The following is an 18,069-nucleotide window of genomic DNA, read 5'->3' on the forward strand; positions in this document are numbered from 1 at the left end:
GTACATAATATGGTGCTACTTTAACGCACTGGTGCGATAATTAGTCAATTACGTAACTATGTCGAAAAATTAAAGGACTATATGTACTGTAAAACGTTGTACAATACATAAATTAAAACATAACCGAATCGCACTTGTATCGTAATGTACTATTGTTAATATTTTCAACATGGATCAACAGTAGAATAAAATAATTAATTCTGTAAATGCTATTATGCGGCTATTTATATAATTATTTTAAATGACTTACACTTTTTCCGCTTAAAGTAGTCGGTTTATCCTAAAAAAGCCATAAGGATATTAGATTTTATTTACCGTTTGACGTCTTTGTGTACGTACCATGACCTAGACATATTATGCTCAAAATACATAGTATATTATAGATATACCTATATAGTACCTAGAACTATTGAAAACTAACTAAATTGTTCAGTTAAATATTAAGACGAAACAGTCTAAAATCAAGTGAGGTGAGATTGTGGTCAAATGCTTACTTTTTCGTAATGAAAAAAAAAGTGAGTAGCCCGCGTAGCCAACGCTTCATAGCGAACGAAACGCAACTGTCACTGTCACACTAATATCCAAGAGTGACAGAGCCAGATGACTACGCTACGCTACGGAGCATTAAAGAATCTCTTCAGTTGACATGTAAAATACGAGTTTCATGTAACGTCGTTGATCAGGATCACACTTCTTGAAGGAATTGGTTATTTTTAAGGTTTTTAGCTCTTTAGCGATAGTTATTTTGGACATTATGGGTACATTAGTAAATAATATTAACGGGACTTAATCGCCTATTAAGTTTTATATTCTTATTTAGTTTTATATTATTTAATAATGTGTAAAAATCGTGAAAGTTTAAAGCAGTGATTATAGGTTACATATAAATATTAAAAAGATACACATTATAAATACTTACGATTATCTAAAACAAAACAAAACATAAGTTACAGTATAATACAACAATTATTTTACATATTCAAAATATCGAAACAAAAATGAAAACAAAAAGTATTAACTTCAAATAAAATGTATTGAAATAAATCAAGGATTAAGTATGAAAAACAAACAAACAAGCAAGTAAACAAGAAGTCCAAGGGCCCTGATGGAATCCCCATTGAAACCTGGAAATGCCTAGAGGAGAAAGGAATATATCTTCTTACCCATCTATTTCTGAAAGCCTGGAAAACCTCATGTATACCGGGCCTGGAGGATAAGCACCATCGTTCCTCTCTACCAGGGCAAGGGTAGTAGATATGAGTGCAGCAATTATCGTGGAATAAAGTTGATGAGCCACACGATGAAGCTCTATGAACGAGTGATTAAGAACAGAGAGCTCCTTATCTAAAAACCAATACGGCTTCGTCCCGGGGCTATCCACTATCGACCCTATGTTTGCCATAATCCTGGTTGCAGAAGAATTCAGGGCCAAACCACACCGATTTTTATTGATTTCTAGACATGGAAATTTGACCGCGATCCTCGCCCGACAGTGGAGTCTTCGGAAGAAAAATATCCCGGAGAGGTACATTGACATAATAGCTGACATGTACAGAGACGTAAAATCGGTAATTCGAACCACAGAGTGGGGCAAACTAAGCCAATAGCAGTCGGTGAAGGGGTACACCAGGGTTCTGTGCTAAGTCCATACCTCTTCTGCCTGGTGATGGATGCACTCACTGAAAATGCCCAAACTAAAGCACCATGGACATTTATTTACGCAGACGATGTAGCCATCTGCACTACATCCCAAGAAGAGTTAGAAGCTCTCTGTGACTGGAAACGTCAGTTAAAGGCGGGTGGCCTGATGCTGAGTATCGCCAAATCCCAATACATGGTGTCTAACGAACCAGACCAGCCCGAAGACCCTCTCGTTATCGATGGACAGCAAGTCACCCGGTGCTTCGGTGGATGTGCGGAGTAACGAGACTCGACAAGATACGCAACGCAACGAGTACGTTCGCGGTACCCTCGGAGTACGTAATATCGCCGATAAGGTAAAAGAGAGTCGACTGAGATGGTTTGGACACGTAAAGAGAAGACCTGATTACATCGGGAATGTTGCTATGGGTCTGAACATCGCTGGGTCCCGAGGAAGAGGAAGACCCAAGATGAGATGGACAGATACCATAGCAAAAGACATGAGTGCCTGCGACGTTACAGTGGACGACACGGCGGATCGCGCGAAGTGGAAAGAATAGATAAGGAAAGCAGACCCCACAATCAGATGGGAATAATAATGCTGCGGAGAGAGAGAGAGAGAGAGAAGGATAAAGTATAAAAAAGTAGTTAAAATCGAATCCTTAATGTGTAATGGGAATTATCTTATTAACTCAGTCAAATACGTCATCGAAAATTAAAATTATTTTTCATAAATACCTCATCCAAAGCCAGGCACATTCGTTGGGACTGAAAATTAATAAACATAATAAATTATTGCACTGATGGTGGTCAATGTTATTCATCTGATAGCATCAGCGACACCTATCTTTTAGAGGTAGTTAACTTTGTGACTGATCAAGAGATCACTTTCTGGAAATTAAATCCGTAGTCTAGTTTTCTTACATAATGTAAAATAATGTAATAGCTTAATAAATCAACAATGTTTACCATTACACTAATACAAAATACAATAAAATTAAAATAAATAATTGACGAATAGAGTCAGACCAAGATAAGTTGGCAGCGGTTTTGATAGCGCTGGTGCAAGTGTTACGGTAAATGTCATAATTTTATACAAGTTTGATGTTTAAAATAACATTTGCACCATTTAGGTTCATTCAAATTCGCTGCTAACTTAGATTGCTATATATATATATATATATATATATATATATATATATATATATATATATATATATATATATATACTCGTATATATATGCAGGAGCGTAAGCGTATCGTAAAAAAGTTACGTGTACGAGACGCATCGAGTTCTGGGCACCAAGCGTCGTGTAAGTAGTGGTGGGTCGTTGACGGTTTTCGCTTCAATGAAACGAAACGTTAACTTAGAAAACGTCAACTAGTTGATTTCGTCAACTAGGTTTTTGCTTTAACTGAAGAGGAAAAGGCATTGGCGTCAACGGAATCTAGTCAGTTGAATTGTCGATCAACGAAGTATCTTTCAATCAACGTCGACTAATTGCATCTCGTTTTCGAGCCCTTTTTTATTTTAAGGTTTATTTCATATTTAATCAGTTGAGAACTTGTTGAAAACCTGGTAACAGAACTTAGTGACCGACTAGGTATTTATTGTGATTTCATTAGGTGTTTATTTTCTTGTAATATAATTGTTATTTTAATGTATTACTTGGGCGGGGATGGTGAAGTTAAGGTTCCCTACGGTAGATATATTTTTTAAGCCTGATTTAGATCATTGCTAGCGGGGTTTGATTAGGACTTACAAGAAGCGCTTGAGCATTGACGCACACAGCGACGGCTAACACACACAACAGCCTTGCGTACATGGTGATAGTCGAATGCCGGGATTACGCACACATCTCTACCGCTATATATACATTTGTGTTAATTGTGTGTTGCCATGATTTAATCAATTTTATACGTACGATCACGTATTAGATTAAGTTAATTAGCTTAATAAGGTAATTTAGAAATTTCACGCGTAAAGTGTTTTTTTAATAGAAGCATGTAATTTTAAAGAGCTTGTGAAGGTACTCTGTTCAGATGAAGCAATCATTTAGGACTGAAAACAGAAGTGTCTGTTTCAGCCTCAAATGATTTCTTCATAAAAAAAAGAAATCTTAATGAAATTTATTTTTTGTTACACAATTTTATACAATTTTTTTCGTCTTGGCAACATTTTACATGAAAATAAGCCGCGGATGACTTGCTTGGGATTTATTGTGACGTTGTTTAGTGTATAGTCAAAAGTTTCTTTTTTCGAGTTTGGGAATGAGATCGTGACGCACTTATCTGTATATAAGTACATTCCATTTCTATTACACCATTCACATTTATTTATTTTTATTTACAGTCACACACACATATAGTCTTGAGATGAGCCATTCACATATAGTCTTGAGATGGTGTTAAAGCATTGTTCAGTCTTCAGTATTCTTAATAGTAGTAAATATCTTGAGATTATCCTCATTTAAAAGGCAAGGACAGGTCAACTCAGCGACAAGGTCATTTATATAGATAACAAATAAAAGCGGGCCCAAGTGCGATCCTTGTGTTAATACGTATCCATTGCATATGTTCTGTCCCTCACGGGCGCACGTGTACAGCACATCTATATAAATACTAGGCCTATGACATTTCATTTCAGTGTATTGTGGCGCCACCTATTTAATGTTTTTTGATGGACACTTTTCATACATAAAGGTTTTGATTCTTTTTCTGCACTCCATACTTTAATTGTTTCCCTCGCTGACAGCTAAACAATGGAGTGTGATATAGTGTCAGCTGTAAATAATAGTTCAAAATCGCTCCGGTGGCGCTAGGGTGGCACAGGGACATGACAAGAACTTATACTACGAGTATATAATAATATAGAGATGAAATGGGGGAGGGGTAACAAATAACCCGACCAAATTACGTAGGTTGTTTTTGGTATGTTGTCAGGAATGTTAAAACGTGTTCTAATTTTGTCACGTATGTTCTGTCCCTCACGGACGCATGCGTATAAAGTACTAAGTCTATGACATTTCATTTCGGTTTATTGTGGAGCGACCTATTTAATGTTGTTTAATGGACACTTTTCATACAATGAGATTTTACTCCTTCTTATACACTGCTTACAGTAGACGTATTGTTTATGGAGGGTAGAAGTAAGGAGAAAACTCTTTAAGAGGCTGTCAACACCCAATGTCCTTGAAATTGATGTTACTTAAACAGTCTTTTAAGAAAGACTATTTGTTTTAGTCAAGTAAGAAAAATATATGTTCATATTAATTATATTTCAAAGACCGTGGTCGTACTCGATACACGATTGAACGAAATCGGCTCGATAGACAATAATTGCAAAGATTGGTCTTAAAATCACAGTTAAACGGTTTTATGTCTTTATTGATTTATTAACTGCAATTAAAATCACAATTTCAAAACATTTATATCTAAACCGTGGTTGAGTTAAATATTACAATAATAATCCACTTTTTTTATTTAAATATTTTTCTTATTATTCCCTTGCCCAGGCCCAGTAACATGCGACAGTGCTATCTCATTTACTCCGATACAAATAGACAGTGTGCGCGCTTTAGGTATTGACAGCCTCTTAATAGGAAAATAGTTCCAAAGTTAGTTGTTTTATAAATAACAGTTCCAAATCTTTCCAGAGTGGCACTAGAGTAGCTATAAACTTATCCGTTATTGACGGAGTGAAGTGCGCTGTCAATGATTTGATTTTTTTTATCAACCACCTTTACACCAAAACAAAAAAATTGCCAAGTCAGTGTAGATTGTGGAATCCACGTAAGAGCCTTTATTTGTGGATCAATTTATTACGAATAGCTGGAATGTTTGTTCCTGAGTTTTGGGTGTTTATGAACCATTTTGTACACCTTGTCGGTTGCAAAAAAGCATACGGAATTACTGGCTGCCTGATTTTAAGCGGTCAACGTAGCCTATGGACGCCTGCAGCTCCAGGGGCGTTGCAGACCCTTTAAGCACACCCTCTATAGTTGTTACGAGTTTTCTATGTAGGTATTTAATTAGGTATACTCGTAATATAAGTATATTTAAGAATTACTTATATTTAAGAATTTCTATCGCCGGCGCCGGCCGGTTGGTCGATTTGTGTAGGTTTCCCACTAAATATTTGTTTATTAAATTACTTTTTAATAAACAATCATGTATCCGGCTCTTAATTTTACCTACGAAAGTCTGACATCTTATTTTCACATTTATAAGCGAATTTGTTATTAAATTGTACTTAATGTTAAGTTTGTGTTAAATGTCTTACTGTAAAGTTGTTCATTAGGTGAAATATATGTGAAAGTCGTTTCTAACAGAATACGCAAACGTGGAGTCACGGGACAGGCTTAGCCTAGTATGACCCACAAAATTTATGTAATTGTATCTGATTTTTAAAAATAAAATTATACTTTACTTAAAAAAAATAAAAATCTGGTTACTGAAATAAAATATTTCCCTAATTACTCGTATTTAGTGCTAAAGGGTATTATTAAAACCAAACTTAAGTGAGTGTAAGATGTATTCATCGTAAGCCTCCATAATCAGTATTTATTGGACCAGTTACAAATTGTGTTCAATTATAACAATATTAATATCTAAAATGCCTTCTGCTTTATACTTGGGAACTTTATTGTATTTCCTAGCTTAGATAGCTTTTAATGGAATGGTATTTTATTACAATTTCTTTAATTTTCATTTTTTTGACGACCGGTTTGGCCTAGTGGGTAGTGACCCTGCCTACGAGGCTGCTGGTCCCGGGTTCAAATCCTGGTAAGGGCATGTATTTGTGTGATGAGCATGGATATTTGTTCCTGAGTCATGGGTGTTTTCTATGTATTTAAGTATTTATAAATATTTATATATTATATATATCGTTGTCTAAGTACCCTCAACACAAGCCTTATTGAGCTTACTGTGGGACTTAGTCAATTTGTGTAATAATGTCCTATAATATGTATTTATTTATTTATTTATTGTATAGTTTAAGCTCTTTCAAACGATACCCCATTTGACCTAGTAATTAGACTTTAAAATTTTGGACCCTCTCTCATATTGAGCTTTTTATAAATAAAAAAAAATAACACTTTCAATGCGTTCGGGCTAGCCTTTTTCGTAACTACATATTTCAAATGGATAGCTTAAGTGGTTCTCGAGATGATTGGCGTTTTGACGCGGACGGACGAAGACGGACAGAGTCGCACCATAAGATAGATAGATAAGATAGATAAAATCTTTATCCAACCACAACTTACATGCTTTGTGACAAACAAATAACAAGAGAAAAAGAAAATTGTCAAGACACAAAGAAAAAGTAACATACAATTTGACACTAATATCAATAACAATGTATTGCGTGTCTTATTTTTAGATTAGTAGAGATATTAGTAGAGGGTCATGTGTTGTGGTAAAGAATAGGCGCTGACTCAGCATAAATGCTGCAGAGACCACAGCGCTTAAGGGTTCCTTTTGTACCTTTTTGGTACGGAAACGTAAAATGAAATGAAAAATGCGCCTATAAAGTAGAAGGTCCCGGATTTAAATCCTGCTAGGGGCATTTATTTTTGTTTCCATCACAAATATTTGTTCTTGAGTTATGTACGTTGCTATATCTATCTATTATAAGTATATCAACGTTTAGTACCCACAACACAAGCCTTATTGAGGTTACTGTGGGACTAGATCATAATACTTCTAGTTTATTTTATTATTATTTACTAGCCAAAAACCTTCTTATAATTTTGCTTATCATATAAGAAAAAGTAAAGGTATCTAGAACTAGTAAGGATTCCTAAATTCTGTCCCCATTTCAAATCTCCTAAAATGCTTAAGTTGGTAGGTACTTTTTGCTAGTGGTATGATAAAATAACTAAAGAAAATACTCGATAATATTGCCCAAAAAATGTTTATTGACACCATTTTACATTGACGAAAAATAGCACAAATCGTTAAACAATCGGACCCTGAAACAAAAACAAAATATATTAAACCCTTCAGTATTAATTATTGGTAAAATTATTATTGTGACAATGTTGAGCACCAACGGAGAAGTTGGGGTTCCCTACTTTTACCAACCCAGATGTTCAATAAATACCAACAATAAGTGAGTTTGGTCTCTCCTTCCTCGCGTTGTCCCGGCATTTTGCCACGGCTCATGGGAGCCTGGGGTCCGCTTGACAACTAATCCCAAGATTTGGCGTAGGCACTAATTTTTACGAAAGCGACTGCCATCTGACCTTCCAACCCAGAGTGTAAACTAGTCCTTGTTGGGATTAGTCCGGTTTCCTCACGATGTTTTCCTTCACCGAAAAGCAACTGGTAAATATCAAATGATATTTCGTACATAAGTTCCGAAAAACTCATTGGTACGAGCCGGGGTTTGAACCCGCGACCTCCGGATTGCAAGTCGCACGCTCTTACCGCTAGGCCACCAGCGCTTCTAATAATAAGTGAGTTTGGTATTTTTAGACAAATGTAACTCACTTTTTTTATTTAGAGTCCCTTCTGCTGTTCCACGCAGTACTCCTTTGCGGGAGAGAATACACACAGCTTCTTTTTCGATTTGTATCCACCCTGGAACTGTTTTACCTAGAAATAAAAGCGAAACGGTAAGTAAATCATTTTTGGCAAAAAAATCATTAAGGTACAAGCTTTTATCGCTGAAGGTTTTTTTCCAAAAACATTCAATTTATCCAAAAAAGTTTTTGGAAACATTCAAGTTACTTTTAAAGACAATGATGTGCAACACGTTCATGGTTTCTGTTTTTTGTAACCCCCTTTAAAAAATATTTCTTACAATTTTGAGTACTTTGTCCAGTAGCGGCTTACAAAATACACCTATACTTTAAATTTATATACCCCTTTCAGCACTCTTTATAGTTTATACCCTCCAATTTGGGTATAAATAAATAAATAAATTAAAATATAAATATTATAGGACTTTATTACACAAATTGACTAAGTCCCACAGTAAGCTCAATAAGGCTTGTGTTGAGGGTACTTAGACAACGATATATATAATATATAAATATTTATAAATACTTAAATACATATAAAACACCCATGACTCAGGAACAAATATCCATGCTCATCACACGAATAAATGCCCTTACCAGGATTTGAACCCGGGACCATCAGCTTCGTAGGCAGGGTCACTACCCACTAGGCCAGACCGGTCGTCAAATGAGTAAATACGGGTATATTGAGTAAATACTCAGTATTTACGCGAGAGTATTTACTCACTACCCATCTCTAGGTGCATGCGAGATGAAGGGAAATTCGTGCGTGCGTTGCTTGCCAATCATTAAGACGATCGTCAAGGTATGTATGTATGTATGTATGTAAACACTTTATTGTACATAAGAGACAGGTAAAGATACAATAAAAGAAAAAAAAATGTTGGCAATGTACAAAGGCGTCCAATGTATAATGGATCTCTTCCAGTCAACCTTTAAACCTTTTCTCTTCCAGTCAAGTTCGTATCAAAACCAGATCAAAACAGTAATTAATGATTAAATCTGAATCAGACTTGCATAGGCAGAGGCAATCATGCTCTCTTTTTCTTATACTAGTATTATAAGAGGGATGAGTATAGATTTCCGATTCTACTATGAGTGACACACATTATTAGCTAGACTATAGAATAATAAATTCTTACTTTACTCGATGGAGCTTTCAGTTTTACTTGGTTGACTAATTCCTGAAGGAGAAAATAAAATTGTAAATAAAATAAGTAACATTTTATAAAATTGTAAAAACAAGAGTGTTTTTTGTTAAGAGGGAAGTATAGCACGGGATCGTCCATACAAAAAGAGAAATTGTTTTTCCACTTCTAAATACATATTTCCCATTCTCCATGATTTTTAGTATGTTATTGACACAATGAAAAACTAGGTTTACAAGTTTTGCTTTTTTTCAAAATTTGCAATACAATTTTTTTTTCAAAAAAGCGAAACTTCAAAGTGATTTGTTAAGATTTAGTCAGTGAAAACAGTTTTCTGCTGAAAAAGTACCGTTATTTCGTTAGGATCGCAAAGCTATTCAGCCCTCATAATTCACTTCAGTAAGAAAAATACAGTTAAAAAGTAGCTGTAATTTAAAGTAATACGTATTAAACCTGGGGTTGCATTTACTATCATATACTATTTAGTATCAAGTATGTACTGTGAGGGTTGGAAACCTTCACAGTCTCGTGGTAGATAACTGGCAACGATTATTTGAATTCAGAAATATCGCCCTGCTGAAGGAATAAAGCGGCAAGCATGAACGATAGTCGATATTTCTGTTATTAGTTTGAAGAAAAAATATAATTATAGATTATCGGACATCTACCTCGAACGTATACATTCCACACCTACTCTAATTTAATGTACTGAAGTATGACTCATGCTCGAACGGTCCGGGCTGAGGTGACCGACAATTCAATTTTCCATAGATCACCCGTTATAAAAAAAGCGTCGGAAGCCTCGTACCGGACCTCTACCCGCTCTAGCGCGTGTCATACTTTAACAAAGTGAGCAATTGTGTAACTACATTAAATTATATTTTTTATCGATTTTTCATTAAAATAAAATAAGAGTAATGTGTTCAACTGGATAGAAAATGCTGAGCAAGAATGTTAGCTCAAGAAATCTGTTAAGAGGGAAGAATAGCTTTGCGATCCTAACGAGTTAGTACTATATCTATTGCAAATAAAGATTTACGATTATGATTACGAAATAACGGTACTTTTTCTATGAAATATCTCTTTCGGGAGACAACGGCTTCCACTAACTAAACCTCAACAAATCACATTGATTTTGATGTCAATCGCTTCAGCATAATATATTCTAGATTTCTACGTTTCGCTTTTTTTCTTAAAACAATTTTTTTTTGTATTGCAAATTTTGAAAAAAAAAAGTAAAACCTATAGGTAAACCAAATTGTTTAATGTGTCAATAACATGAAGAAAAAAAATGGAGAATGGAAAGTATTTAGAAGTGGAAACACATTTTCTCTTTTTGTTTGGACGAGTAGTTGGTATTCTTCCCTCTTAAGGAGATTTAATAAATATTTTTTCTGCCCTCAGGCCGAAAAGCGTCAACTTTCGGCACACCGCGCTAAACGAAGTTGCCGCTTTCTGGTTCCGTCGAACAGAAAAATAGTATACCTACATACCTTCGCCAGTAAATTAAAAAGCCAGAGGAACAATTCTTAGTTTACTAATGTGTAACATTTCTTATTTTACTATTGTAGAACATTTCTTACCGAGGACGTCACTAAAGCCAGCTAAAAAAAATATAATATAACATTAATAGGATGGCTGATGATATTACAACGAGAAAAAATTCTATAATAACATAAAACATTCAAACTGTATATTTTTCAAACTATATACAAACCACTCTACATATAAGGTGCTAACAAATTAGTTACCGATATGACATGGTAAGTACATTAACTTTAAATAGAGATTAAAAAAACTTTTCATAGGTATCATTTTTTTTTGCTCGCCGAACAAACAAAAGAATATAATTCTATCTAAAAATAATCATCATGTGGATTTAACTGACAAGATAAACGTCACGTCAACAATTGTTCGTCTTAAATGTCATTGACTACGTGTCATTTGATTTGTCAACGTGAAGTGGCCAGTTCTAATCGTATGATAAAATTATGTCTTATCCAACCTCGACATTGGGAGAATCATCAACAACTTAATGGAGCCATAACACGATAAATTGATTGAAGTGGCCAGTTAAGTGTCAGGTAAAAGAGGTTCTAGAATCTGTTCTCATTTAATTATCTCATTAACGGGGTGTTTTTAAGTAGCAAATTTGTTTTTCAATTTTCCCCAAAAAACATCATAAAACCTACATACAATGTTTCGGACTTAAATATACTACAGGAGCCGAGTATATCAGCTATAAAAATATTGTTAGCTAATTGGTTAGCACAAACTTATTTTTTTTAACAAAACAGAGTCGAACCAAGTTAACTCTGCATAGCAAAATTATGACCACATCATTTTTGGTCATGAAATATTGGGTAGATATAACGATAAGTAGGGCCAAGCAGATATAATTTATATAAGAATTGCTAATATATAATTGTAAGGCTATTTTGATCAATGGAAGTTGTCAAAAGTAAATGATTGGATATCGCACCCGGTCCATAGTTTCACATAGTTTTTTTTTACGATTAGTACCAATAAAATATGAATCGTGTACTCACCATCTGCAATAAAAATATATTTTATTAGTAAATATATTATGGCCAGGACCTATTTTATGTATAGTAGCTGGAATAGCTATAGACACCAAAAACTCCCACGGCGCTCTTATTAAAAAAAAAGAAAAGTCAATCGACGAAACAAAATTAAAACCTGGTCATAAAATTTCACGAGAATCGGTTGAGAAATACGACCTGTACGGCTACCACCAGTTTGATACTGACATATTCGCTGCGTGTGCGTAACTTACTATCATGCATCTCGCTCGTGCTCGCATATTAGTGCGAGCGAGATAAATAGAAAGTAAGTTACCAGACGTGAGCGAATATGTCAGTTTGACACTGATAAGGCAGTCGTGGTAAGGCAGAGGAGAACAGGCATACGGGAACAATATTTATCCAAGCTGAAATGGAGAACTTATTTTTTCTTTATATTTTATAAACAAAAAAATTATATAATAGGGACATTCTTACACAAATTGACTAAGTCCCGCGGTAAGCTTAAAGATTGTGTTGTGGGTACTCAGACAACGATATATATAATATACAAATACTTAAATACATAGGAAACACCCATGATTCAGGAACAAATATTATCACACACATGCATTTACCGGGATTCGAACCCAGGACCATCATGAAGGCAGGGCTACTGCCTACTAGGCCAGACCGTTCGTCATAAATTTAAAGTAGGTACCTGTAAAGCCTCGTCCTTTTGCTTAGGCGAAATCTGAAATTGTATACAAATGCACCTTTAAAAAAATATATTTAGTATGTACTATAATAAAAAATAAAAAAAGCCGGACGTCGCAGGTTCAAACTCCGGCTCGTACCAATGAGTTTTTCGGAACTTATGTACGAAATATCATTTGATTTACCAGTCGCTTTTTGGTGAAGGAAAACATCGTGAGGAAATCGGACTACTCCCAACAAAGCCTAGTTTACCCTCTGGGTTGGAAGGTCAGATGGCAGTCGCTTTCGTAAAAACTAGTGCCTACGCCAAATCTTGAGATTACTGGTCAAGCGGACCCCAGGCTCCCATGAGCCGTAGAAAAATGCCAGGGCAACGCGAGGAAGACGAAGATGTACTATAATAATCACTTGTCTGTCATTTTATAACTTTTATATTTGCAAGGAAGAGAGAAAACATAAATTAATTTATTCAGGCTTATAAAGTTTTATGAATACGGAGGTTAGACTAGTATTTCAACGTCTAACTATATGCTGTTTTTAAACCTTTTTAATTCTGCATGTACTTTTTTAAACCATTGAACTGTATCTAAAGTTTACCAATCAATAATAGAAAAAAGATTTGCCATAATTACGAATAAGGAGTGAAAATAACCCCCGAAAATACAATGGATTTGGCATTTTGAAAGATCTCCGTCTGCACTAGCGCCCCCAACGGCGAAAATAAATGCGTTAGCCCTCATTACATGGCCACTGTGAAGTCAAATTAAATTGTAATTACGACAATCATTAGCGTAATTACTCACCGAATCACTTAAAGTTGTCGCGCTAGACAGCTGAAAAATAAATAAAAAAGATATTAATTTACCGGCTAACTAAACGATTTTCATGCAGTAATGATGAAAAGAATCGCCTCTCAAATGTATCGCTTGCGGGGTACCTAGCACGAACAGCTTGCTGGTAGATATAGCGGAGAAATGGGACTGTCCATTTTTTGTCACTGGGCGTCTGCTGTCCTGTGTAGCAAGACCCCAAATGAAGCTGTGAGACCTAGGTTAAGATGTACTAACACTGGTATAGTAAGCCTGTATACTCGTATAACTAAGAATCTATGGGTAAATTGGCCTAAAATAAATAAAGAAATAAATAAATTCGGAGAAATTTGCCACCGAATGGACAGGTTTCTATTTTGGTATATTTTTTTTTCTACTACTTCTTTTTTTCTAAGCTACTTGCCACTTATCTGACGGATAAAGTCATCGTTGGCGTTTTACAATCTTAAAATAACTGGTAGATAAAGTGCTAAGTTTTGCTTGTTAATTTAATTTATTTGTTAAGCTATCCGATGCTTTGTGTATGTGACACACATTACTCATTTATGACATTTAATGAGACCTGTTTTTATTTGTACAATACAATACAATACAAATACACTTTATTGCACACCTCAATACAGAAACAGTACAAATAATACAACACATAAAGAAGAGGTAAACAACAGGCGGTAGGTGGTTTTATTGTTTATTTTAATTGTCTAATAAGTGTATTATTCTTTTTAATTTCATTTCATTTATAAATTTAAATCATATATGTCCAATTTTATAGTGTAAATATTTAAGTGTGATCTTAGCGAAAGCTCGAAATATTTTTTTTTTTTTTACTTGGACATTGGTAAACAGGCCTTTAGACAAAATTTGGGTGTTTGAAGAATTTCTTATTCCAAGAGGAATCAATAATAAATCGTAACTTATATGGTACAAAATAGGGACTTCTTTAGGTTTAGGTTTTTGTGTAATAATGTCCTATAATATTTTTTTATTTATTTATCAAATTTTATCCAATGTAACAGAAAAAAAAAATCGGTCCATAAAACCGAATAGTAAATGTTATCCTTATGTCACCATTGCTGTTTCCTTTATTTATTAGTCATTGTATATTTATTCTCTGTATAAATACATAATTTTAACAAAAAAAAAAACATTATTCCATAAATTGACCAAGTCCCACAGTAAGCTCAATAAGGCTTGTGTTGTAGGTACCTAGACAACGATATATATAATTATAAATACATAGAAAACACCTAAAACTTAGGAACAAAATATCCGTGTTCATCACACAAATAAATGCCCTTACCAGGATTTGAACCCGGCACCATAATAGGCAGGGTCACTACCCACTAGGCCAGACTGGTCATTAAAAATAAAAAATGAATACGTACCTTCTTTTTAGATACGGCCTAAAACGAAAATATAATATGTTATTTCAACAAAATGGTACAAAATATCAAAACCTACCGAATTCAAATTCCTTGACCGTACTATGGGTATAAAATAAAAGAATTGAAAATTAGGGAAGTAAAAGCTAGTAAATGAATAATTATATTACTGACCTGTCTGAGTTTCTTGTTAAAGTAATTAAATACATTGTCTTGTGACCCGATTTCATCCTGAAAACAAAGTTAAGTAACATTAATAAAGTTAATGTAAAAAAAAATTATTGTATCCCACAGCCTACATCCAAGGTTGGATCACCAAAAGATGATGATGATGATGTCACAGCAGGGCAAAGGCCTCAACTGAGAATAATTCAGATATACTTACCTCACTCTTCACGGTTTCGAGCATAATAATCAAAATAATTAGAGATATCACAAAAAAAAAAAAATAGAAAATTGGCGTCTTTTTTGTAAACATTACAAATGTTAACGTAATTTTTAAAAATATGTTTATGATACGTACGTTAGTAAACTGTAATTCATAAAAACATTCTAATGTACAAGCTTTATAAAAAATTACTTTATTAAGCCATTCATGGTTTATTTATAGTTTGAAGACTTTGAAGAATCAAACCAGTAATTTGTCCATACAAAAGGTATCCCTTTTCGCTGAATTAAATAGGATTACTGACTTATACTCTGGCAAGCCGACTTTGTCAGTTGAAAAAGGAACAAAATTCAAATTTCCCGCCTTTTCTACTGTCAAAGCCGCTTTGCCAGAGTATATGTATATAATAAAAAAATTCAACTGAACGAAACTATGACTAAAACCTAAATCTTAAAATAAATAAAATTAGCCTTAAATTTAAAAATAAATAAAGCTTAAAAGGGGGACTACAGCAACTGTGGAACTACTAAACTAAATAAATAACTAGCTTAAATCTAAAAATAGGCCCTTGAGGCATTGTACCAAGGATGCTGGCCAGTCCGACCACATTGCCTCGTTGTATCGCAATGCTGATACGTTGCGAATAAATTAGTACTTATATAAATACTTATAAAGCCAAAGATAAAGTGGTGTTCGTAGGTACGGTCAACCAATTTGATTCCTAGGCCACTATAGAACCATGTCATAATGACTTCTACGACAGTGCTTATTGAGTGATGCATGTCATGTATAGAGTAGTTAAAGCGACAAGGTTCTATAGTGGCCTAGGATTCAAATTGGTTGACTGTACATGTATACAGATATAATTTTAACAGTTTTTGTAGATGATATAATGTTACCTGTGGACCGTTAATGACTGTTTCTGATCCTCCGCCTCCTCCTGCAGTCTAAATTCAAAAAAATCAAAATTCAAAAATTTATTCTGCAAGTAGGCCTCATGGGCTCTTTTACAAGTCAATACAACATTTATAGTAACATCATATAGTGACATGAAAAATACATAACAACATTTATAAATACAACAGCCAATACCTGGGTAAAATACTTCTAATAATAATTGGCTGGTTTTCAAATCTTCTCAATTTGGATGGAATACCCATGAAATCGATCCTGTCTCGAAAAATGTATGTAATTTTGTGTTCCGATTTCGTCACTCGAAAATCTACGGAAAATGGGGAAAAGCTATAAAAAAAAAAACAAGAGATAGAAATTGGAAATCTAGTTGTATTGATCACTCGTTTTCAATTCTATTAGCAGAATTGAAATGCCTAAATACATAGTATTGAAGAAAGTCACACGAAATCGACGTCGAGTCAGTAGAAAATCTGCGGTTTTACGGCGGATTTATTTTTGAAATACGACCCATAGAATTTGGGAATCTAGTGGCATTGAGAATTCATTTTCAACTCAATTAGTTGAATTAAAATTTCTAGCACTAGAGATATTTTTAGAGAGAGAACACGATATCGAGCGATCGTAATTCAAAAATCGGCCCCTAGTTACAAAAATACCGTACGGTTTAGTAGCTTAGAGGATTTTCTAGGACATAAATTGAAATTGTATTTATATTGTACAGATTAGGAAACTCTGTCTATCCACCAAATTTTATTGAAACCTGAGGAAGCAAATCAATAAAAAAAAAGCCCCCTTATGTGCTTATAAAATAAATCTTTACGTTTTCCACTTCTCTTTTCATTTCCATCCTGGTTGCGGCTTAATGTCCTCACAACAGTTAATATTGACATAATTGACATATTCTTTATTTTTTTAGTTTTATAAGTTCTGATATTCTATATTTTGTTATATATATTTTTTTTAATTAGTGAATTATTTTGGTTATCGATGAGCAAATTAACGTGTAATATGTGTGTGTGTTATTGTGTTTATGTTAGACTATTTTAATGTATAATTTCAAATGCGATATACAAGTTGCTTATGAATAAATGAAATGAAATGATAATGAATAATAATTGATGTAGCCTCGTGCTGCCCAATGTACATTAGGATGTACATTCCGTTTTGATGGAAAATCAACTTTCATTAAAAAAACAAAGCAGCATTTCGATTGTCTCGTTAAATATTCGAGCAAATGAAAATCAACCTTATTAAAAATTGTACTAGATTCAAACTTCCTTAGCTATAATTTTGTATGGTGGGCGGCACGAGGGTAGGCAAAATATATTTTTTTGTACCCATTGACTGGAACTGGAACCTCCCTGAAATAAAAGGAAACATTTTAATAGTAAAATTTCTGTGAATCGCAGACAAAATTTATTAACAGAGGTAGATTTTTAGATGTAGTTTCGCTCGATAACGAGAAGCTTCAACGGGAGCATGCGTTGGCCGTCCGACGTAAGTGTCAATCTTTAACGTAAAATACCGTGAGTTACTCACGTTTTTATTATTTAAGATGAAGTATCTAAGACAAATGCTGCCTTAACATTAACTATTAAGAATTTTAAGAAAGAACTCAAAATGAAAGTAATAATAATTAAAATTTGTTAAACAACACATTTTCATACCCAATGGTTAGAGCTACTGCTGCCCTAGAAATAACAAAAAAAAAAACAATAAATAAACATGTCTACATAAGTACCCACAACGCAAGCCTTATTGAGCTTCCTGTGGGTCTTAGTCAATTTGTTTAGTAACGTCCTATAATTAGTATTTCTTATTATGTTAATAAATAAAAGCTTTTATTTCGGACCAGATATCCATATTACAAACAACAAATAATTAAATAATTGATTTGTTGCCGTTTTCATTCTTGGGTCTCTTTGCGACGCCGGTAAGAATTGTTTTTGGATTTGCAGAGACAATTCTCTTGGTAGCTCTATTTGTTAAATATTTGGAT

At 34.1% G+C, this 18,069-nt stretch overlaps 3 long non-coding RNA genes and 1 pseudogene across 3 annotated transcripts; 1 reads left to right on the forward strand and 3 right to left on the reverse strand.

Moving 5' to 3' along the window:
* The first annotated feature begins 1,049 nt into the window (after positions 1 to 1,049).
* On the forward strand, positions 1,050 to 1,924 carry LOC133533343 (uncharacterized; annotated as a pseudogene).
* A 5,615-nt stretch (positions 1,925 to 7,539) lies between these two features.
* LOC133533342 (uncharacterized) lies at positions 7,540 to 10,948 on the reverse strand. The gene is made up of 4 exons (XR_009801854.1): positions 10,900 to 10,948; positions 9,311 to 9,352; positions 8,137 to 8,241; positions 7,540 to 7,616 (listed from the first exon to the last, which is right to left on the reverse strand). It is a non-coding gene; the product is annotated as an uncharacterized LOC133533342 (long non-coding RNA).
* A 1,599-nt stretch (positions 10,949 to 12,547) lies between these two features.
* On the reverse strand, positions 12,548 to 15,304 carry LOC133533344 (uncharacterized). The gene is made up of 5 exons (XR_009801855.1): positions 15,291 to 15,304; positions 14,942 to 14,998; positions 14,771 to 14,788; positions 13,359 to 13,388; positions 12,548 to 12,592 (listed from the first exon to the last, which is right to left on the reverse strand). It is a non-coding gene; the product is annotated as an uncharacterized LOC133533344 (long non-coding RNA).
* A 45-nt stretch (positions 15,305 to 15,349) lies between these two features.
* LOC133533345 (uncharacterized) lies at positions 15,350 to 17,781 on the reverse strand. The gene is made up of 3 exons (XR_009801856.1): positions 17,738 to 17,781; positions 17,408 to 17,431; positions 15,350 to 16,102 (listed from the first exon to the last, which is right to left on the reverse strand). It is a non-coding gene; the product is annotated as an uncharacterized LOC133533345 (long non-coding RNA).
* Positions 17,782 to 18,069: the final 288 nt, after the last annotated feature.

This window comes from Cydia pomonella, unplaced genomic scaffold (genome assembly GCF_033807575.1).
Source record: "Cydia pomonella isolate Wapato2018A unplaced genomic scaffold, ilCydPomo1 PGA_scaffold_157, whole genome shotgun sequence".
Lineage (NCBI taxonomy): Eukaryota > Metazoa > Arthropoda > Insecta > Lepidoptera > Tortricidae > Cydia > Cydia pomonella.